The sequence below is a fragment of the Syngnathus scovelli genome, chromosome 15 (genome assembly GCF_024217435.2).
Source record: "Syngnathus scovelli strain Florida chromosome 15, RoL_Ssco_1.2, whole genome shotgun sequence".
In the NCBI taxonomy this organism is placed as follows: Eukaryota; Metazoa; Chordata; class Actinopteri; order Syngnathiformes; family Syngnathidae; genus Syngnathus; species Syngnathus scovelli.
In genome coordinates, this window is record NC_090861.1 from 9,026,406 (window position 1) to 9,050,114 (window position 23,709).

Genomic DNA, 23,709 nt, shown 5'->3' on the forward strand with positions numbered 1-23,709 from the left:
TTCTTACTGGACTGACAATTTACACCGTTGCATTCCGTATGCGTGCAACACGCCCGGCTTACAGCATTTGATTGAAACTTTATTGATCCCCATGGGTGGGGAAATTCAGGCCCCAGCAGTATTCATACCACAGAGCGGGTATATAAAAGACACACAGATGACATGAGCACAACTCAATAAGCTCCTATAAGGCTGCCACACAACGGCGCCACAAAGACAGCCAGTAAGTGCAAAAGTTAAAAGCTATCAAAGCAAAGCAACAAGACAAAGGAAAAAAGTAACACCGGCCAACCAGCCCCACTCAATACCAGAGAACACCCCAAAACACACAAAATAGCCACCACGGAGTCCATAAACAGGTGTAAGGGCAGTTCAACGGCGCCCAATGGACCGTGGTCGTGAATCAGTAAAACATCACATAACAGGCAAACGTGTGAGCAGCGTTTTGGGCACCCAGTCGAGACACGCGCAGGTGGTCACCATGAGGCTGGCACGGCGACGGTCGTTGGTTCCGACGAGCACGAGGGAACGGACCTCCCACAGGGGTCGCGGCTGCGAGGCCAAGGCGAGGGACCCGGTCAGCACCGGCCGGATGAGCAGGATGGCCGTTGTAGAGTCACGCCGGTCCCAACCGATGTGCGCAGCCATCCCGGCTCCCAGGAAAAAAAAAAAAAATCAGATCCGAAGCGATCTGCACACGCCAAGGTGCGGTAGAAGGCACCAGCATCGACGAACGGACACATAGAAAGAAAGAAAAAGGAGAAAAGAAGAAAATAAAGTGGAAAAGAGAACACTGCTGGGAGGCTGCCACTCACAGCGGCGCCATACCAAAAAAAAAAAGCAGCAGCTTCATTTCGTTCCAATAATACAAAGCTCTTTTTTTTTTTTTTTTTTTTTTTTGCCACTGACACACAAATTCACAACATCACTCACACACATTCACACCGTCATATGTGGGAATTGAATTCACAATGTGGGCAAACATGACAAGCAAAGGAACCCCTACAGTGTAGGTATAGGGTATAGGTAGTGATGGTATAGGGCCTATACCATCAGCCGCTCCCCTGCAAAACTCATGAGGCTAAGCGGTTGAGAGCATGGTCTTTCCGGAACTAGTGCCGTGTGTGCGCATGCGCGTTGTGACGTCACCAAGCGGTCATGCAGGTAGGACCTGACTATCCATCCATCCATTTTCTGAACTGCTTAGTCCCCACGGGGGTCGCGGGCGTGCTGGAGCCTATCCCAGCCGTCATCGGGCAGTAGGCGGGGGACACCCTGAACTGGTTGCCAGCCAATGACAGGGCACACAGAGACAGACAACCAATCTCACTCACACTCACACCTAGGGACAATTTGGAGTCTTCAATCGGCCTACCAAGCGTGTTTTTGGAATGTGAGAGGAAACCGGAGTGCCCAGAGAAAACCCACGCGGGCCCGGGGAGAACATGCAAACTCCACACAGGGAGGGCCGGAGGTGGAATCGAACCCGCACCCTCCTAACTGTTAGGCGGACGTGCTACCCAGTGCGCCACCGAGCCGCTCCAGGACCTGACTATTCTTTAGCTATTTTAAGTTGTACAAAATATATACTGGAAAGAAAATACACAAATGACTACAGAACTAGAGGTAAGCCGAAACGCCTAACGCCTTGCAGAATGTTAGTGTGTTTTCACACTTGGTCCCTTTCAGCCCTCTAAACGAAGTCAGATCGATGACGCAACATTTTTTGTGCATATGTGAACACGCCAACTGTACTCAGACCCCTTTAAAACGAACCGTACTGAGACCACCTCAGGAGGTTCGCTAAAAAGTCAACGGTACGGTTCACCTAATCTGTGCATTGTGAACACAAAGCGCACTGGGTTCACTTCGTTTAATCCGGCCCGCCAACCCTAAATAAATTGTATTATTAAACTTTTTTTTTTTGTCGGTCATTTTGCCTGCAATGACTGCGTTTCCCCAGTAGATGGGGAACCACTCGCCTGCGCATTTACTACCGGAAGCCGTGTCAGAAAGCTCGGTGCACACTCACAAGTGCGTGTACGTACTCAGTAGTACGGAAATGGCGCACTCGCGCTCTATTTGTCTCAGGGCCGAATTTAGAGCGTGGGCTGTGACGACAGCATTCTTGTAATTTGCGCGCCGAGCTTTTGGATACAGTTTTACGCTAAAGCCACGCACGCACAAACCTTCCCCTGCCCTGGAATCCTTCCATTAAAATGAGTCGCCCAAGGAAAAGCAAGGTGGACACTGAGTGCCGAGTGTTTAAAAAGAGTGGCCAATTTGGCTCGACGTACGCGACGTGACGTTAGGCCACATGAACATCAACATCAACCCGTCACAGATATAGGTAAACGGACCAACACCTCGGATCTCTCCTAAGAATTGCCACAACAAATTTTACTCCAGACTATGACACACTAGCAAAAAAAGGGAGACCAACAACACTGTTCCCACTGAAAATGAAGGGGAGGCTTTCAAGTTTGTTGTAAAAAAATGCATTTTGAATATAATCTGTACAAATAGCAGGGATTGAAACTAGCGACCATTCTCATTTTCAAACAATGCAGGATGCTCAAGGACATTGATGCACCACCTATTTGTGACTAATCTTAACCTGTAAAGTTCTTAAGGCTTACTTTAAGGAAGTGTTTCCCGTTTCCTCACCTCCGTTACCAGGTGTTTGTGAGTTAAAACTCTGCTCTGATTTTGAGATACTGTTGGATTTTGTCCACAATTTAGGGAGCGCGTTATCTGCGCCTCACGGCAAAAGCCTTTGTCAATCACCTGTTATCCAATTTACTCACTGCGTGCTCGTTTGATTTCTTCAGATTTAGGAAAATGCAAAGACACTGAAGCAGAAATTAGACTTAGACAGATTGGTTGAATTCAATCACAATTATTGTTCAAAAAGCTCTGTTTTCAGGAAAGTACAATACAGCGCTGGGCCCTTCAAGAGCGGAAAGTCTCCATTCAGAAAAGGCAAAGTCCAAGGTTGTTAGATCAGTTTTATATTCAGTAGCACATTGTGGGCTGGGATTGATGGGCGATGAGTCTTCGGGGTGGGGCAAGTTCGAAGGAGAGTCTGCTTCCATGGGAGTGGTGCTGGTTATGGGCGACTCGGTGTGTTGGTGGGGGGCTGTTGGTGTGTGTGTGTGTGTGTGTGTTTGGAGGGGGCTGTTGTCTTCCATCCCGTCTCTCGGCCTTGGCGATCATCTTTGGCCGAGTTCTCGGGTGGCTCCTTCTGGCACCCACTGGTTTTATCTCCACGTGACCTTCCTGTGAACATTCTTCTCCAATCTTGGACATACACTGTCGTACCGCATTCAACCGTATCTTTTCTTTGTTAGACAAACTATTTCCCTCTGTGCAGAGCGTTCAGTAGTAATCAAAAACTGGCGTCTAGCATTAGTCAAAACATAAGATACAATCAAGTACTGAACGGTCAAGACGACTCTGGCCGTGTCCATGATTCAGAGAAAAAACATCAGGCATGCATTCCACAGTTCCTTAAGGGTCATTAAGCTATTTAGGCAATATATCAAAAGTCATTTGTTATTTCAAAGTCCTCAGAAATATATATATCAGATCATAAAGTTATAAAAACCTTTCTCATCACCACTTATCAAAAATGTCTACCGTAATTTCCGGACTATAAGCCGCACCGGACTATAAGCCGCACCAGCTAAAATTCAGGGATATTTTAGTTTTTTTCTTACATAAGCCGCACCGGACTATAAGCCGCACGTGCACATGAGTTTTTTACAAAGAAAGACAGTACACAGAAAGCGGTAAAAATCCATAAATACGCCGCGCCGCCATTTAAGCCTCAGGGTTCAAAGTAACCTTCTGAATAAAATGCATTAAAAGTTCACATTCATTACAACTTGTTTTTGGTGAGCAAAATGTCAGAAGAATTGAATTTAAATGCTGATTGATTGGGTTTTAATACAATGCAGATGGTCCAAAAAGCGCCACTGCTTTGTGTAATCTCTGAGTCACATGGCAGAGTATGAAAAAGGGTTTAGAGCCCTTTGACGGAGGTCACCTAGCGTGCATTCCTACTAAAGCTCATAATAGTCACAAGCAACACAGCCAGAATAAGCAGCAGCCATAGTAGTGTTTCAAAATAGTATTTTTGTTGTTTTTTTTCTTCAAGATACCGCACAACAGTGGTCCACAGCCTTTTTACGAGTGTATAAAAGTGATCAAGTCATCACAAAAATCCCGAAAAAAAATCTTATATAAGCCGCACCTGACTATAAGCCGCAGGGTTCAAAATTTTGGAAATAAGTCGCGGCTTATAGTCCGGAAATTACGGTAGTTATGTCTTCTTTATTGATTTGGTGTGTACGTATAATTATATGCTTCAAATGTTTCTTTTATTTATTTAATATGTGAATATACTTGTCTGCTTATGTACTTTATTCAATGAGGTTTGAGCATATCTGTTTTTGTAACGAGGCAGGACTTTTTGTATTTCGACCTCATTCCTTCACTCCCTCTGTTGACCTCAGTTTTACTGAGGTCACCAAAATCGTTGATGCCACCAGGGTCCCTCTGTTGGCACACCACGTCCCTCTGTGGAGCCGCCAATGAGTGAGAAAAATAAATATAGATAAAATTCATACCCAGACATTTGTAAAAGATGGAGAGTGGAAAGGCAATTGGCCTAGACGACATTCCAGTGACAGCATGGAACTATCAAGGAGAGATGGCAGGGGAGATTTTTAAAAAGCGAGAAGTTCCCCGGAAAGGTGTTCACTTCTATTCCTTATTTCAGACCACGGCGATGCGCAGAACTGTAGTAGCTACAGAGGTGTTGTTATGTTGATTAAGCAAAGCATGAAGTTATCGGAAAGAATGTTAGAAGCGAGGCTTGGAAATCTACTGGCCAAAATAATGGAGAGTGTGGCAGAGACAAAGATAGGACATGCAGATGGTTGGTGGTACAGAAAGATATGGAAACGATCGCTCTGCAGTCGCGGCCCCTAACAGGAGCAGCCGAAAGAAGTGGAAGATGAGAAAGAAAATGTAAAAGAGAAATACATAAACAAATAACGAATTACATACGTAAAACAAATAACAAAATACATACATACATATATAGTACATACATATAGACAGACAGACATCGAACAATTGCCCATTCGGTCACTCAGCCCTTCAGTCAGTCACTCAATGAATAACTCAATCAATAAACCAACCAATCAATCAATCAACCACTCAATCAATCACACAGGTGTTAACTAATTTGTAATTGTATTGCAAGCAATTTAAACTCTAATGGAATATGATGATGTCCATATCTGTTTTATCAAATTCTAATCCTACTTTACCTTTGTATAAGGCACAGGTGTCAAACTCAAGGCCTGGGGGCCAGATGCAGCCCGACACATGATTTTATGCGGCCCGCGCAGACAAATTGTGCTTTTTATTCACGTGTCATTACTCGAATTGCAAATTGTCTTCACTTTTAATAATATTTGATTTTTAAATATTAGACCGGTTTTTATTTCTCTGATTTGAAAGCAAGTTACTTGCCAGTTTGTTTTGTAGCTTTTACTCTATGAGGTGCTCACACATTTATTTGGGTATGACAGTCATACCGGTCCTCCGAAAGAAGCTATGACTACACTGCGGCCCGTGAACAAATGAGTTTGACCCCCCTGGTACAAGGGATAGCCTTCTAATTGATCAATCACATATCTTAAATCATGCTTTTCCTCCTTTGAAGCGACTATGTACTTCAAACCCAAACGGCACCATTTTATAGGGAAAAAACTTGTCGAATCTATTTGTTTCCGACATAATACTTCCGCAATCATCTTAAATTTGTTCAGTTTATCAATCCCTTCCATTGTTTATCCTGCAAATGAATCACGTAAATGATGTGTTATTCAAACTTTAACGTTCATAATCCACCTGTTCCCAATTTGTTTGGAGTCTGTATGTTATTGTTGTAATTTTTTACATTTAATACTCTCCCACCTATTTGATCCTATCTTGTGAAGGTCTACAGTTTATTATAAGCTATTTTGAAACTCTTCACACTTGTTACCAGGCTTTGGCTCCATCTCATGATGTTGTCTCCCATTCACTTCATTTCTGCCGAGCTGCTTCTTCTCCTCTGTCCAGCATGTTGAAGACTTAAAAACCATCAAATCTGAAAACACTTAAAATCTCACAATTCCCCCCTTTGTTTTATTTATTATTTATTTTTTTCTACCTCCCCCTTTTGACACATTCTAAAAAACGTGTCACAATGGTTATAAAGTAAAAATAACAATGTCCATGGTGACATACCCATCGCCAGCTGGACTTCGGTGTACCTCCAGATGCCATCCTAGCCTGGAATCACCAATTCTCAGTCCCTGAAACTCGACTGGCAGCATCTCACATGGCTGTATGAACAAAAGCCACCACCCACCTGTAGCTGTGCATGCAGCTCTCCGTACAATAAACATCCATAATACCAAAAAAAATAAAATTCACAATGATAAAAATAATAATCCACACACGGGCGCATGTCAAACGCATGAAATAGAAAATTGGAGCCTGCCGAGCCTGTCATGAAACCGATCACATTTACAGACTCATTATGAAAAGTAAGGGGTTAGTTGTTAATGCATGTTCACAGACATGACACAAAATTCTCCAAGACTGCAGTTGACAACCTGCAAAGTAAACGCAAGTTTAACAAATAAAGCACAATCTGCTCCCTGGGTTGCTGTTAGAGGCTGCAATACAATTAGGTAAAACATCAAAACAAAGCAAGTCATCACAAATTCCGTCACATACATTTCGTCACACTGTCAGGTAAGTCCAGAGTTGTTGTCATACACTGTCTTGGCTCAGAGTCTTGATACCAATGCTGGTATAGTCACGTCTGGTCATAATCTTGAAATGGGCCTTCTCCATTGAAGTCTTTTGTTGTCAATGGTGCCCCAGAGTAATCCTAAACCCATATTTAGTCCAAAATTAGCCCTGATCAATCTTGCTTTTTCAAATCTGTAGTATATTTTCAGGTGAGAGGAATGTTATCCTCTGCTGTGATCACATCACCCCAACCTTGAATCATGTTAACCATTCACAATACACAAACCCAATCCCAAGTACAGACTTGACATTCATACAGCATTACAGACAAACTGTCATCCCACAACACACACATAAAACATACAACATTAAATTGTAAAAAGAACCCTCCCTACGCAAAATTTTCTCCTCAATTAAAATGTCCCTTTTTTATTTTAAATCCAAAATTAATATCCAATTGTCTGGTCTCCTGTCCTCACATCGTTTGCCAATATGCATAATACTGGAACATGATTTAACTCCCCATTTAGTTTGCTCACATCTCACACTTAGACTATTTGACACTTTGTGTTGAGCTGTAACTTCAATATTTCCATCTTCCCATATTTCTTCCACTAAACAGTTCCATTTTGCTTTCAGTTTAAATTCATCCCTCCAAATAACTACCTCTGGCAAAGAACCAAACATTTTTAGAGCACTCCCTTTTACTGTTACCTTGTTCCTTCATTCATCTTCTCACAAGCATTACTGACCCTCCTAAGAAATAATGATACTGAAAATAATGTTTAAAAATATACACAGCTTCCTCCTGCCACTTACACTATAACCTTGGATTATCGTTCTCATTTTTTGTTGATGCCAATTCTTAGAATTAAAAAGAAATACTTACTCTTGATAATTGAGTCACGCTATATCACAAATTTTGAAAACCTTCTTCCATGTTCCCCCTTTGTACCTATCAAAACCAATTAGAAATATTTTTGCTGTCATGATCATTCAAAGTCAAAGTCAAAGTCTCCTTTATTGTCAATAGCTCCGCATGTCAAGACACACAAAGCGATCGAAATTACGTTTCTCACTATCCCAGGGTAACAAGACAGAGTTCACAACGCACATACAAGTAAACAACACAGGAAAAATAAAACAAGAAGATGAACAATAAGAGTGATAGCACGCTAGCCGCTCCCGATCCACAGCAGAGTCCGGAAAGATGACAGTCAACCAGGCCACTGTGAACACGAGCACACAGCAGGCACGCACTGTCCGGTTCGTGGATCTTATCAGGCGAACGCAACCCATCTTGTCGTCCCGCGAACGAACGTACGCCAGGAGAATGGAAGGCACGGCTGGGCGAGGTGGGGTGGCCGCAAGCCTGGCCCGATGTCTCCGCGCTGGCCCCTCTCCCGCTGCCTCGCAGACCCGCTGCCGACGCATCCCAACAATGCTCCAGGACGGAGCAGTCCGAGCTCACGACGCAGTCCAACCGGGGGAGGAAGAGCAGGCCAGTCCGGCGTCGCTCCATGACGAAGCAGTCCGAGCGCCCTTAATCTCTCCGCACCAAAGTCCAGAACGCCATAAAACCCACTTCCGCCGATGTTGAGCAGAACATGCCCGCCGCACTAGTAGCACGACGTATCACACGAGACGAACATACACAAAACTGCCGGACAAACACTCAGTAAACACTCACAAAACACCGAACGGGACAGAGAGTGGCCCTCACACTTATTGTTCTTGTATTTTAAATTGGCAATTTTTGTACATTTGGAGCCCTTTGAGACTTGCTTGTGGGCTATATAAATAAATTTGAATTGCCTTGACTTTATTATTATTCAACTTCTTCCGCATTCTTCTTCCTTTTATTTTATTTTTATCTTAACTACTTCCACAAAATTCATCTGATTTATTCCATTACACTTTTAACCTCCTAGATTCAAATTCAAATTTCACATCCTCACTTCCAACATTGCGGTAAAATTTTGCAAAATTTCATTTTTTCCCTTCGAATTTCTTCTAGTTTTCCTTTTTTCTTTTTTTTTTTTTTTTTCCACTGACTCAACCCATTTCAATTTTTCAACGGTTCATCCTATTCCAAAACTTCTCACTTGTGGAAAATTTCAAATTTTCAACTTTAAAATTCACGCCCAATTTTACAAACTTCTTTCTATATTTTAATCAATTTTCTAGCCAATTCAACACGTTCCAAATTTAAACATAATCTTGTAGCTTTCCCCGAATTTGTATTCAGCCTCTTCGCTTTCACACGCAATTTCTACAGAAATGAATAATTGTAGTTATTATTGTTAATCACCTGTGGCCCTCGTAAGGACAAGCCGCACCAGTAATGGAAGGATGGATGGATTGTTAATCCTAACCCCAAGTGCCTATCATAAATTGCCATTTAAATCAATTGTCACAAGGGTCATGTCATTGTATTGGTTATTTAAAGCCCTACTGTATTACTATTTTGCTGACTATCCAGAATTCCAACTTTCTTATGGCCCCTCACCCCTTCAAGCTGAAATATGCATCCTATAAATCAGTCGCAGTGGATGTGTAATTAAATTCTGTTGGTTTGATAAAGGTCAATTAAGTTTAGCACTTCAGCCTTCTGTTGCCCGAATCCAAATTTTCACTGGTCCAATTATAAAATTTCATTATTTCAGTTAGATTAATTATGTCTTCGAAATGCTAAGTTACATATAAAAATTTATGATTCAAATGATTTAATTTCTATTGATCAATGTCCACTTTACAAAGTTTCTGATCACGCTGTCGTATAATTTGTCAGTGCATCTTCACTTTCCATATCTATGTATTTTGTTTTTTATCCCCGTTTCAGTGTCAATAAGCAGCCTTATTATTCCCTCTTTTATCAAAACTCCTCAGTTATGTCTGCCCCAGCACCCAAACACACTTCCATCCCTTTTGTCCCACACTCCACCAACTTTGTAATGCTTCAGCAGTCTTTAGCAATGTGTCCAGTTTGACTTCATGTGACTCGTGCAAGTCTTTAGCAGCCTCTCCTCTTAGATTCTCATGATGATGATTCAGGGCTGGACCGTCCGCCATTCTCAAATGCGTCCATCTTGTCTTTGTTCTTTCAGTCCATTTTCTTTTTGATCTGCAACTGTGTGTATTCCACCAACTATATGGTTCTTGTCCTGTGAAGAGCTGTGCTTGCCCCCTTCAAGCATGATAATAGTTCCTGGTGTTCTCCCAAAGGTCAAAGGTGTCTCATGACCAGGGACAGTCCTCTGTTGATTTTGAGGCAGCCAGTAGAGTACAAGGATTCAGTTCAGGACTTGTGCCATGCGCTAGGGCAGAACACACTGGGACACAAATTTCACAAAACTATCTTCGTGTTATCAGTCTTCATGTGTAGTATTTGTTCCTTACACCCCAAATCTTCCTATTAACATTTTGTATCCTATCAGTTGCGCACACTCATCATCTTACTATCAAGCCGCCCTTATCAAATGCTTTTTTTTTTTTTTTTTTGAGTAATCCATCCACCCTACCCATGAACACGGCTAAAATCCTTGTTCCAGTGTTTATCATCAAATAAAGTTCCGAAATCCTTTGTAATAAACTGTAATGTAATTTAACAATCTACCAACATGGTTGTATATGCGGTGAATGTTATTGTTCAATCTATAGGTCATACAGCGCCGGTGTTCCAAATATGACACTCCTCCTTGATTTAACATCTCATAAGTTATTATTGTCAGCAGCGCTAAAGGATAGCGCTTGGAAGTGAATGTCTTATCACCCAATTTAAAACACATGCCACATTTGAGCTAGTATTCATTCCTTTATTTATTTCCCATCCTCATGTTAGCTGGCATGTGTCAGAATTAAAATGGAATTTTGCTTTTAATTTTAAGTCTTTCAAAATTGCGATATCCTTACTGCACCAAGATAAACTTTTAAATATATCTTTAAAAACAAACAAAAACAATCTATGCTCCTGCACAGACTCTTAAAAGTGGCACCCAAATGCCAGATTACAAATCAAACCTCCTCCTTCATTCTCACATTTTTGATAAAACAGTCTACTTATCTAGACACTGTCATCACATACGAAATAATGGCCTGCAAATTAAATATAATGCTGTGGTCCCTCAAAACATGTGACTAGGATTTGGACAATTATTAACCCCCATCAATTGATCAATTATCTCCTCACTAAATTCCTAGCCTGTTAACCTATCTGCATAAAGAAGACATTTACAATGCAGGGGATAAGAGAATAACAAGGAACACCTTAACAATAAACACAAGGAAAACCTAACAATAAACAAAATAAACCCAAACCATAATCAAAACCAAATAAACTAGGCCCATGACCTATGTAGACCAACACAGTACTCCAAATATTTCCCCATTAAAATTTAAGCCTTTTTGTGTAGAGCACCATTGATTTCTAATCATTGACCTAATTTTATCCTTAATTTAATCCCAATCACGAATGCCCACTACTTAATACTTTACTTGGTGTTCTTTTGATAAAAAGTGTCCCCCTTGCAATGTCGTTTTTATTTGTTGTTTTTAACTCTAAGTGATTCAAATCTTTGACTTATCCTTACATGTCCTTGTATAGTCTTATGTCATAACCAATCAATAATTCCTCCTAAATTTAAAATCTGCAATCATAATTTAATTTTATCCAATTCTACAATGTATGTTCTCTCTTACTCTCACATTTTTATGAGGGCTGGGCACTCTCCTCGTTGGACGAGTTTCTGACCACAACCCTCAGATTATTCTATCATTTCTAATTTTTACATTTAACAATGCAAATCTGATAAACCATTTAACGCAATTCCATCCTTTATAACGAACTGATACACAAAGACAAACATGCACATAAACAAACACACGGGCCCACAACATAGACATGACAATCTTCCCAGCTGATAACAAGGGTGGGGGGGGGGAGGCAACTGAAGTGCGGAGAGCCTCGCCACCAATGTAACCCCCCACCTCTGTCCAAAATATGCATTTGTGCCCACCTGACCGTTTGGCCCAAATTTTAGAGCCGCACCCTTTTGAAAACAAAAATGGTTACAGTTTAACCCCACCACACAATGGGATATAACCTTCATGCTAATTAAATATACATTCTTTATCAAATTCTTGTTAAGCCATTTTTCTGACTCCAACTCTCATGCAAAATCTAAATAAAATCAACAATTTTATACAAATCAACTTATTGTTCTTCATGAACCACAAATCATCACTTCCATCCCATGAACAGCACCACAACTACCGTAATTTCCGGACTATAAGTCGCGCTTTTTTTCATAGTTTGGGTGGGGGGGCGACTTATACTCAGGAGCGACTTATATATGTTTTATTTCACAAATTTTTACTTGAGCATTAAGACATCACTTACTTACAAGTATAGTTGACCACTTCCCATGTTATTTTTAGTATAGTTGATCACTTCACATGCTTTTATATCTTTATCTTGAACATATTCAAAACATAAAAAATAGAGAAAACATCAAATAAAGCAATTAACACTTTAAAGCACCATATCCAAGTCTACTGTCTGCTGTATGTACACTTGCTCTATTTTTGCTCCTCTTATATTTATTATTATTATTTATTATTATTTGGCCCGTTCTCAGCTCTTTGTTTGTGTTTGTCACGTTAGCATACCTATCGTTTAGCCTGTTGTTGCTATTTAATGAATTGGAGTGACACCGATGGTTTTATAAACATGTTATTCATGTAATAGTTGTCCTTAATCACTCTATATGTTACGTCAGGCCCGTTCTCAGCTCTTTGTTTGTATTTGTCACGTTAGCATACCTATCGTTTAGCCTGTTGTTGCTATTGTTTATCCTGTTGTTGCTCGTTCATGACTGTTTTTGGTGTGGGATTTTGTCGAATAAATTGCCCCCCAAAATGCGACTTATACTCCGGAGCGACTTATATATGTTTTTTTCACTTTTTGGGGCATTTTATGGCTGGTGCGACTTATACTCCGGAGCGACTTATAGTCCGGAAAATACGGTAATCACTCACTTCTTCAGCTGTGCCGCTGTCCCATCTGACAGCCAAGCCTGCTTTCCACACAATATCATCATAGACACACTTCAACAATTATGTAGCGACCTGGTTAACCCAGTTACCCTTCGCCCTAGACAACAATATAAGTCTCTAAGGTCGCACTATTGAGGTCGCCAGGCATCCGTCCTGCTATATCAGCGATGCCTTCACCATTTTTTATTTTTTTTTTTCACGAGTCCCCGACTCGTATTGGTGGCCTGGCCGATCCAATCGACCCCGACCTTAGGCAACAGTATAAGTTCCTAAGTGTCTACTATTGAGGCCACTCAGGTGCCCATATGCTAGTCACTGGCATCCCACAAGTTCCAGCGGTGTGAGCGCCCTTTGCTGATCAGACAAAGTCCTCACCACCTTTCTCTTAATTCACCACGACTCGGACATCCCAGATGTCCCTCGCCTTAGACAGCCCTATAATGTTCTAAGGTCACACTATTGGAGTCGCTCGGCATCCGTACTGCTATATCAGCGACGCCTTCACCTGTTTTTGTATTTTTAATTTTTTCCACAAATCACTTTTACCAAGTTCCACACAAACACACACTTCTATACAACCACCATTCCTGAACACAGAGCTGAAATTATTAATTTTTGTATTCCGCTTTCACTCCACAATATTGCTGAACTGGGAGAGAGAAAAAAAGTTTCCCCCTTACCTTTTGTGCCGATCGGACTGCAATACTGTTGAGCAAGAGCGGAGAACGAAGAATCCTTTGTGGAGCATGCACTTTCCCTTCTGAAGAAATCACGTCGGATGGTCACCATTTGTTGGATTTTGTCCACAATTTAGGGAGCGCGTTATCTGCGCCTCACGGCAAAAGCCTTTGTCAATCACCTGTTATCCAATTTACTCACTGCGTGCTCGTTTGATTTCTTCAGATTTAGGAAAATGCAAAGACACTGAAGCAGAAATTAGACTTAGACAGATTGGTTGAATTCAATCACAATTATTGTTCAAAAAGCTCTGTTTTCAGGAAAGTACAATACAGCGCTGGGCCCTTCAAGAGCGGAAAGTCTCCATTCAGAAAAGGCAAAGTCCAAGGTTGTTAGATCAGTTTTATATTCAGTAGCACATTGTGGGCTGGGATTGATGGGCGATGAGTCTTCGGGGTGGGGCAAGTTCGAAGGAGAGTCTGCTTCCATGGGAGTGGTGCTGGTTATGGGCGACTCGGTGTGTTGGTGGGGGGCTGTTGGTGTGTGTGTGTGTGTGTTTGGAGGGGGCTGTTGTCTTCCATCCCGTCTCTCGGCCTTGGCGATCATCTTTGGCCGAGTTCTCGGGTGGCTCCTTCTGGCACCCACTGGTTTTATCTCCACGTGACCTTCCTGTGAACATTCTTCTCCAATCTTGGACATACACTGTCGTACCGCATTCAACCGTATCTTTTCTTTGTTAGACAAACTATTTCCCTCTGTGCAGAGCGTTCAGTAGTAATCAAAAACTGGCGTCTAGCATTAGTCAAAACATAAGATACAATCAAGTACTGAACGGTCAAGACGACTCTGGCCGTGTCCATGATTCAGAGAAAAAACATCAGGCATGCATTCCACAGTTCCTTAAGGGTCATTAAGCTATTTAGGCAATATATCAAAAGTCATTTGTTATTTCAAAGTCCTCAGAAATATATATATCAGATCATAAAGTTATAAAAACCTTTCTCATCACCACTTATCAAAAATGTCTAGTTATGTCTTCTTTATTGATTTGGTGTGTACGTATAATTATATGCTTCAAATGTTTCTTTTATTTATTTAATATGTGAATATACTTGTCTGCTTATGTACTTTATTCAATGAGGTTTGAGCATATCTGTTTTTGTAACGAGGCAGGACTTTTTGTATTTCGACCTCATTCCTTCAATACCCCTCACCGTGTTGCCGTTTTGATTACTTTATTTGGATGTATGCTTTCACCGATTCTTCAAGATTATATATTTGGTCAGAATGTTTGCCGTTTGATGTGATCTCATAAGATAAACATACATCTTTCATTAATCTGACCTGCAGGCACTGAAGTGATGGAGACTGTTATTCATAATAACAGTGTCATATTTTATGAGAATCACTGATAGCAGTTTTTTAGGGATGTTTTTTTTTTTTTAATGTTGTTAATAAATGCATTTGTTTTCAAAAAACGTTTTTTGAATATCCATGCGTTACTACCTACTAAAGGCCCAAATCTTTTATGCAATGACCTTTACAGGTCGTTTATATTACTTCACACAAACACTACATTCAACTGCTCCTGGTTCGGCCCCCCGGTCAAAATTTAGAACCCAATTCGGCCCGCAAGTCAAAAAGTTTGCCCACCCCTGGGTTATCACGTCCGCCTTAATCGCGGTAAGTCACCGGTTCGGGATGGGGTGGAAACAATTTTCGGGTTTCTTTCTGCAATTATATGTTGGGTAACTTGAAAACGCCATGCTGACTATTATTCACTTAACATATTTGCTAAATTTAAACCGGGGACCTTGATAATTGCGGGAACCACAAGAAAAGATCAGGTGCAGTACTGTTACCAAAGGCACTACAGTTAAAATGAACACACGGTTTAATTTGTTCTTTATTTTTTCATTTTTTAAATGTGTGAGTCCTGCAAATCACTATAAACTGTAATGACTAGGGATGCACGATATCGCTGGCCGATAATTTTCGACCGATATTGGCATCTGTGACGTCACGCCAATAATAAAAAAGAAAAGAAAAAAAAAACAGTCAATGAGCCGATAATAATTATGACGTTATATATCCACTTTTGCTGTTTGTCTATTGTTGCTGGCGAATCTCAATGCGGTAGCACAATATGGTTATCTCATGGCAACAAACACTCAGCAGGGGTCGCCACTCTCCGGCACAGATTTAATGGGGGTATAGTTATGCATGTGACCCAAGGAGACATTTTGTATTACAAGTTATCAGAATCAGAATCGCCTTTATTGCAAATCAGTGTGACTTCTGTTGTTGCCTTTGCGAGACCAGTTCAGATATGCCTCATCATGAATTTACACAACCTGTTCCTCCTTGCACGAAGCAGCAGATATCGGTCCTGCTGATGGAATGAGGACCGTCTACGGCCCTGTCCAGCTCTCCTAGAGTAACTGCCTGTCTCCTGGAATCTCCTCCATGCTCTGGAGATTGTACTGGGAGACACATCAAATCTTCTTGCAACAGCACGCATAGATGTGCCATCCTGGAGGAGTTGGACAATCTGCGCAACTTCAGGAGGGTTAAGAAATCGCCTCCTGCTCCCAGTCGTGATAATGACTCTAGCTAAAGCCAACACTTGTGGAAAAACAGTTAAAAAAGATCAAGAGGGAGGAACTTGAAATGGCCTCCTCCTGCAAAATCAGTCCTGTTTTGGGGACCATCTCATTGTTGCCCCTCTAGTGCACCTGTTGTTAATTCCATCAACACCAATGCAGCTGAAACTGATTAACAACCCCCTCTGCCACGTACCTGACCAAAACCTTATCAGAAAAGTGTAATTGAATTCATGCCATACCCTGATAAAAAACAGTTCCTTTAATTTTTTTGAGCAGTGTATGTGAACTTGAAACTTACGGGTTGAACTAACTAACAAAGCACGGCTCACAAAGCCCCTTATGATGATTAAAATGAATGGACTTCGTTTTCCCTCGCCCGGACGCGGGTCACCGGGGCCTCCCTCTGGAGCCAGGCCTGGAGGCGGGGCTCGAAGGCGAGCATCTGGTGGCCGGGCCTTCGCCCTGACTGTTGTTTGTGTCTATGTATCAAACGGCAGCTCAGAGTACCCACCCTTCTTGGAGTCCCTGGTGGAAGTGCTGCAGAGCGCTCCTTCGGGGGACTCCATCGTTCTACTGGGTGACTTCAATGCTCACGTGGGCAATGACAGTGAGACCTGGAAGGGCGTGATTGGGAGGAACGGCCCCCCCGATCTGAACCCGAGCGGTGTTCTATTATTGGACTTCTGTGCTCGACACGGATTTTCAATAATGAACACCATGTTCAAACCTAAGGGTGTCCATGTGTGCACTTGGCACCAGGACACCCTAGGCCGCAGTTCGATGATCGACTTTGTAGTCGTGTCATCGGATTTGCGGCCGCATGTTATGGACACTCGGGTGAAGAGAGGGGCGGAGCTGTCAACTGATCACCACCTGGTGGTGGGTTGGCTCCCATGGTGGGGGAAGATGCCGGTCCGACCTGGCAGACCCAAACGCTCTATGAGGGTCTGCTGGGAACATCTGGCAGAATCTCCTGTCAGGAAAAGCTTCAACTCCTACCTCCGGCAGAGCTTTTCCCACGCGGGGGACATTGAGTCTGAGTGGACCATGTTCCGCGCCTCCATTGTTGAGGCGGTCGACCGAGGCTGTGGCCGTAAGGTCGTTGGTGCCTGTCGTGGCGGCAATCCCCGAACCCGCTGGTGGACACCGGCGGTAAGGGATGCCGTCAAGCTGAAGAAGGAGTCCTATCGGGCCGTTTTGGCCTGCGGGACTCCGGAGGCAGCTGACAGGTACCGGATGGCCAAGCAGAACGCGGCTTCGCTGGTTGCTAAAGCAAAAACCCGGGCGTGGGAGGAGTTTGGTGAGGCCATGGAGAATGACTTCCGGACGGCTTCGAGGAAATTCTGGTCCACCATCCGGCGTCTCAGGAGGGGGAAGCAGTGCAACGTCAACACTGTTTACAGTGGGGATGGCGTGATGCTGACCTCGACTCGGGACGTCGTGAGTCGGTGGGGAGAGTACTTCGAAGACCTCCTCAATTCCACCTACATGCCTTCCATTGAGGATGCAGGGCCTGGAGACTCTGAGGCGGATTCTCCAATCTCTGGGGTCGAAGTCACTGAGGTAGTTAAAAAACTCCTCGGTGGCAAGGCCCCGGGGGTGGATGAGATCCGCCCGGAGTTCTTAAAGGCTCTGGATGTTGTGGGGCTGTCATGGCAGACGCGCCTCTACAACATTGCGTGGACATCGGGGACAGTGCCTCTGGATTGGCAGACTGGGGTGGTGGTTCCCCACATTAAGAAGGGGGACCGGAGGGTGTGTTCCAATTACAGGGGAATCACACTCCTCAGCCTCCCCGGTAAGGTCTATTCAGGGGTGCTGGAGAGGAGGGTCCGTCGGGAGGTTGAACCTCGGATTCAGGAGGAGCAGTGTGGCTTTCGTCCTGGCCGTGGAACAGTGGACCAGCTCTACACCCTCAGCAGGATCCTCGAGGGTGCATGGGAGTTAACCCAACCAGTCCACATGTGTTTTGTGGACTTGGAGAAGGCGTTCAACCGTGTCCCTCGGGAGGTTCTGTGGAGGGTGCTTCGGGAGTACGGGGTGCCGAGCCAACTGATAAGGGTGGTTCGGTCTCTGTATCACCGATGCCAGAGTCTGGTCCGCATTTCCAGCACTAAGTCGGATTCGTTCCCAGTTAGGATTGGACTCCGCCAAGGCTGCCCTTTGTCACCGATTCTGTTCATAATTTTTATGGACAGAATTTTTAGGCGCAGCAGAGGCGTTGAGGGGGTCCGGTTTGGGGACCTCAGCATCGCGTCTCTGCTTTTTGCAGATGACGTGGTGCTGTTGGCTTCTTCAGGCTGTGATCTCCAGCTCTCGCTCGAACGGTTCGCAGCCGAGTGTGAAGCGGTCGGGATGCGGGTCAGCACCTCCAAATCCGAGTCCATGGTCCTCGATCGGAAAAGGGTGGAATGCCCTCTCCGGATTGGGGATGAGATCCTGCCCCAAGTGGAGGAGTTCAAGTATCTTGGAGTCTTCTTCACGAGTGAGGGGAGGATGGAGCGCGAGATCGACAGGCGGATCGGTGTTTGTGTTTTTTGTGTGTGTGAATCAGCTAAATCAAAGTCAAAGTCTGCTGTATTGTCAATTTCTTCACATGTCAAGACATACAAAGAGATCGAAATTGCGTTTCCTACTATCCCACGGTGACAAGACATATAACACATTAAAGTAAACAATACAAAAAGTAAAAGTAAGAAGGCACATAATGAATAAATAAGAGCAATGAATAAATAAGAGCAACTTGGTGGAGATGGTGCAAATGTGCATACAGCAGACAGTCAGTTTGATAGCGCAAAAGTACAGGAGGAGTAGTGCAAGTGGAGTCGTGCAAGGCAGCCATCGTGGCCTAAAAGGCCAAAATATGCGAATACACTTGTTACAATATTTCCTGTTATACTATGTTAAATTAATCCGAAATGTTGAGGCCTAACTTTCTATGTTGTCATTTTATAACTTCATTGGACAACCCAGAATTAGTTGCTGATTGTCAGCATTAGAGCAGAAATATTAATAAATTCAAACCTTTTGCTCTAAACAATGGTTCTGGAGTTAGTATTGTAGTAGGAAATGTATTTATCTTTTTTTGCGATTTTTACAATGGTCTCTTCACACAAAATCAGGTGCAGGTGCAAATATCTATACAGTATCATTTTCTCATCGGTCATCGGCTATCGTATGCCCCAAAATTATCGATTATTGGTATTGGTTTAAATTTCCATAGTTATGACCATTATTGAGATGTGAACTGAACCCACCAAAATCAAAAGTAAGACAACGCTTGTATTAAAATTAATCACTTCTAAGCCTTTTGGTTTCTATTCACACAATCGGTTTTTCTTAATAGGTTTACAGTGTGAGTTAAAATTTTAGATCAAGAGAAAACTCATCCATGCAGATTCTGTAAAACACACAAAAATGGAGCAAAGGACTAGATGGTTAAATGTCTCAGTGTCGAATGCAGTCATGTCAGAGACAACAAGATTCATTCAATTTAACACCAACGAGTCCTTTAACTATGAGAGGCTTTATGAGTTACAAAAGCTAATAATTCGTGGGGAAAAAAGATGCTATCCGTTCTACTCAGAGACTTGAAAACGTAAGCTACTTAAAAACGGTGTTCTGCAAGGCCCCTTTTTAATTGTTTTTCTTTCAACAATACCATTCAAACATGCCGCTGCCGCTGCATGCGCCGGATGTAATCTTATTCACCGGTCAGCCACATCGGTACCCAATCCATGTGTACTTTTCTGTGCCTTGGCAAGGGTCTTCAGGCAGAGTGCTGTTAAATGAGAGGATGTCACACATGGACCTCTCTTCTCATCTACAAATGAAAGCCAAATGTTGAGAATTTGAGAAAGTTATCTTCGTGCCACACAGAACACATTCTTGCCTGTTAGCTACGAGACTTGTGACAGAGGTGCTGCAGTTCAGGTTCGGATTGGCGTCCTCCATTTCTGCCGACCAGCAAAACGTCTTACCCCGACGCCCGTAAATGGCCAAAAGTACTTTGATCGTCTGAGGAGCAGCTGCGCAGGGAAGAAGGCTCGTTACGGAATACGGGATGATTGGACATATTATTTGGACACATTACAAGTCATATTACATACACTACCGTTCAAAAGTTTGGGGTCACCCAAACAATTTTGTGTTTTCGATGAAAAGTCACACTTATTCACCACCAAACGTTGTGAAATGAATAGAAAATAGAGTCAAGACATTGACAAGGTTAGAAATAATGATTTGTATTTGAAATAAGATTTTTTTTACATCAAATTTTGCTTTTGTCAAAGAATCCTCCATTTGCAGCAATTACGGCATTGCAGACCTTTGGCATTCTAGCTGTTAATTTGTTGAGGTAATCTGGAGAAATTGCATCCCACGCTTCCAGAAGCAGCTCCCACAAGTTGGATTGGTTGGATGGGCACTTCTTGCGTACCATACCGTCAAGCTGCTCCCACAACAGCTCAATGGGGTTCAGATTCAGCTGCCTGCTTCTGCTCTAAATAGTTCTCGCACAATTTGGAGGTGTGTTTGGGGTCATTGTCCTGTTTGTAGGATGAAATTGGCTCCAATCAAACGCTGTCCACTGGCTATGGCATGGCGTTGCAAAATGGAGTGATAGCCTTCCTGATTCAGAATCCCTTTTACCCTGTACAAATCTCCCACCTTACCAGCACCAAAGCAACCCCAGACCATCACATTACCTCCTCCATGCTTAACAGATGGCGTCAGGCATTCTTCCAGCATCTTTTCATTTGTTCTGCGTTTCACAAACGTTCTTCTTTGTGATCCAAACACCTCAAACTTGGATTCATCCGTCCACAACACTTTTTTCCAGTCTTCCTCTGTCCAATGTCTGTGTTCTTTTGCCCATCTTAATCTTTTTCTTTTGTTGGCCAGTCTCAGATATGGCTTTTTCTTTGCCACTCTGCCCTGAAGCCCAGAATCCCGCAGCCGCCTCTTCACTGTAGATGTTGACACTGGTGTTTTGCGGGTACTAGTTAATGAAGATGCCAGTTGGGGACCTATGAGGCGTCTGTTTCTCAAACTAGAGACTCTAATGTACTTATCTTCTTGCTCAGTTGTGCAACGCGGCCTCCCACTTCTTTTTCGACTTTGGTTAGAGCCTGTTTGTGCTGTCCTCTGAAGGGAGTAGTACGCACCGTTGTAGGAAATCTTCAATTTCTTAGCAATTTCTCGCATGGAATGGCCTTCATTTCTAAGAACAAGAATAGACTGTCGAGTTTCAGATGAAAGTTCTCTTTTTCTGGCCATTTTGAGCGTTTAATTGACCCCACAAATGTGACGCTCCAGATCTGAACCCCATTGAGCTGTTGTGGGAGCAGCTTGACCGTATGGTACGCAAGAAGTGCCCATCCAACCAATCCAACTTGTGGGAGCTGCTTCTGGAAGCGTGGGGTGCAATTTCTCCAGATTACCTCAACAAATTAACAGCTAGAATGCCAAAGGTCTGCAATGCCGTAATTGCTGCAAATGGAGGATTCTTTGACGAAAGCAAAGTTTGATGTAAAAAAAATCTTATTTCAAATCCAAATCGTTATTTCTAACCTTGTCAATATCTTGACTCTATTTTCTATTCATTTCACAACGTTTGGTGGTGAATAAGTGTAACTTTTCATGGAAAACACAAAATTGTTTGGGTGACCCCAAACTTTTGAACGGTAGTGTATAACATGACTTACTACAGTTGATGACGCGCGTCTGGCCGTCACAGATGACTGCGGTGAGGCAGGTGTTAGCGCGGCAGGTGTTGTCAGAGCTGCCAAAAACACCTTGCTTGCTTGACTTGCCTTATTTTAGTCATCACTGAGGATCGCTAACTTGCGAGTAAAGATTTAATAGACAGATTCAACAAATATTGGGCTCGCACGGACGTTGCTTTGCTTTCATTCTCAGCCGCTTTGGTTTCTCCTCCATTCGATTCTTTTTCATCTTCTCCTTCGGCTCCTTGGTTTCCTCCTCCGGATCCTTCCTTTTCTCCTCCTTCTTCTGTTTCTCCTCCTTCGGATTCGTTTTCATTTTCTCCTCTCAATTCTTTATTTTCTCCTCCAGATTCTTCATGCAATTCATCCAGAGAAGATGAGGAGGAGGATGAAGAAGAGTCCAGGCTGACTGCACACAAGCAAACGGCAACAAGCAACAACAGTGGGATTACAAAAGTAAGGCCATTTACTATTGCTTTCATGAGGCTGCCCGTATGATTCCTTTTTTGGGACGTCAGTTGCTAACAAAATGACGCCTTCCTACTGGTGACCAAACAGACATAACTCATTTTAGAAGTGCAACCGATTGATTTTAAGGCCAAAACCAAATTAGATCAGGATAAAAAAATTGTTATCAAAGTCATCAAAGGCCACTTTGTCGAGGTTGCATTTATCTGACATGAAGAGTGTGATGGCCAGCACTGAAAGACAAATAGAGTGAGTATAGAGTGGGCCAATGGAAGGAATCTGAACAAATGAATACCCCCAACAGTGATGTTCAAGACCCCACCGAAGAAATTGCTGATGGGGCACACCTCCCTAGACGCAGCTGGCGTACCCTTAATAGGGCAAGATCAGGAGTATGCAGGACAGGTGATAATATGGTAAGATGGGGCCTGGGGACGGATCAGTCGTGTGAGTGTGGAGAGGGCGCCCAGACCATCGAGCATATCCTCCGAGCGTGCCCCTTATCATGCAGCCTGAACAACGCTGATTTGCTGAATGTGAATCAGAACACCCTAGAATGGTTGGCTGTTTGGTGTGACAAGCTATGATGATGACTGAAAGACAAAAGCATGCATTTTCTTGAGCGACTCGTAACATGACTACGGCGCTGTCGTAGACTCTACTTATGAGCCGACAGCGTCCACTTGAGTGCCGAAGCCATGGAGAGATGCTCGTGAATGACGATTTGGCACAAACCTGGAGTTCATCTAAAGAGCTTTGATGACGTTGACACTGTCGGGAGCTTTATTTGACTTGCATCTAAAAGCCAGTTGTCCGTTTGGAGACACGCGACTCTTGCGCCCGGGGGGTGTTTTCCCTCAACAGACACTTTGGAGTTTGGGGCAAAATTGGCCATCCTCTACACGGTTCTACAAGAGAAGCGGGGAAGAAAGATCCATTCAAACATCACTGATGTATGTTTTTACTGAAAAGAATTGGCACCACTCACGCAAACGCACTCCATCTGGAATAGCGAGTCTATATTTTCCCAGATAGAAAACTAATTTCTGTGTGTATGTGAGGAGGTAACATGCATTGAAGTTTGTCCTCCTGAGGTGAACGACAATATACACGACACACACACACACACACACACACACACACACACACACACACACACACACACACACACACACACCGAGTTCCGGACTTGAAGGCAATGAACTGCAGGCTGTCATCTTAATGAAGACGCTGAGCACACAAGCTGAACAAATATGAACCATCGTTACTTAGTTTAGTTTAGTTTAGTTTATTGTTTAGCACATATTATTGTAGCAATAACCATCGTCACTTACGATGATCATGCCTTGTAGGTTTCT